A 1,548-nucleotide genomic window follows, 5' to 3' on the forward strand; every position below is an offset into this window, starting at 1 on the left:
AGAAATTTTTTAAAAGAATATATAATAATTGTCAATTGATATATCATATATTATAATAAGAGTAATTTATACTAATAAATTGAATAGAGTTTAAAATTATGCAAATGTTCTAAATTAATTTTCGTTAGACGTCTGTCCTAAAATATTTTTATGTAAATCGAATCAATTGGATTCGATTTAGCTATAATAGCAGTAGATTAAATCAACTAGATTCGATTTACTATATATATGCTGTAAAAGTAGTAAATCAAATTAATAAGAGTCGATTCATTACATAAACATATAAATTGAATCTAGTTAATTTGAATTCTTTTATATATATATTTTTTAATTCAAGTAGAAAGTATATCTTTATTGGTATTTATGTTTTAAAGTTAATATAAAAGAAGGAAAATTATACAATATAGATTTCCATATATAGATATTCTCTTAGAAGGGTATGATGATGACATGTGGAATAATGTTGGTAGGTGGGGGAATAACTTGCAGATATGGTTCAAAGAACTTGAGAGCGTGATGGAAGGGTTGAGAGGCAAGCTATGCTAATGACATTGGCTTGGCTTGGATATAGTAGAAGTGGATCTTTGAATATTTGGCCCAGTAATGGAGTATTGGACTGTAGATCTTTCATTGCTGGCTTTATTATTGGTTTGTTGTGTTTTTCTTCTTTATCGAACTTACTTATGTGGTTCGGTCTCCAAACCCTCATCATAAATACTTTAGAAACTATTGAACTGTGATACCGAGTCTTCTTAAATAGTTTTTGAACCATTACATATTTTCGCTAACCAAAAAAAAGGAAGAAGGCTTGGTTGATTAACACTAATAGTTCAATAACATCATGTAATTAGTATGAAAATATGTTCTCTACAAACCTTAAAACAGTTACAATTCGAGAAGCTCCCAGAGAATTCAAAATACCAATGGTAAAAAGTAGCCATACCCACCGTCCTTTTTATTTTTCCACCTTGATACGTCATGAGGGGTGGTTATGTTAGGAAAAGGCATTCAAGATCTCATACTCCAGACACATTCTATGAGAAAAGACAAGAAAATGAATAAAGACTGGAAAAAAAGTTAGGACAGAATTCGAAGGAAGACACCTCACTGGAAGAACTGAATCAGTCTTTATCCCCAGAGTTGAAGATTGGATGATCAGAGAAGGGAAGGAAAATGAAGCCATTGGCATTATGGACGCTCCTAAAAGATCCTTCAGCGACACCGTTGACGTGGCGGAAATTGGCGAGTTAAGAATTTATTAATAGGGCTACGTTGCAAGTACAGTCCTTAACCAACCAAAAATCCGCTTATCAATTTAAAAGGGGTTGTCACAATATTGAAAATTAAAATATTGGGAGTATGAATCCCAAGTCGTCTCCCAACGAGTTGCAGAGAGATGTGCTATTTCATCAATCGGGTGTTTTAAAAAATGGTTGAGTTGATAAACAGAAATTTAAATTAGAGAATTTAATTAATTTTAAATAAAAGCTTTGACTGGGGGTAGATTAGTTGGAAGCCCTATTCTTGTTGAAATACTCTCAAGATTAA

This window comes from Arachis hypogaea, chromosome 7 (genome assembly GCF_003086295.3).
Source record: "Arachis hypogaea cultivar Tifrunner chromosome 7, arahy.Tifrunner.gnm2.J5K5, whole genome shotgun sequence".
Taxonomy (NCBI): Eukaryota; Viridiplantae; Streptophyta; class Magnoliopsida; order Fabales; family Fabaceae; genus Arachis; species Arachis hypogaea.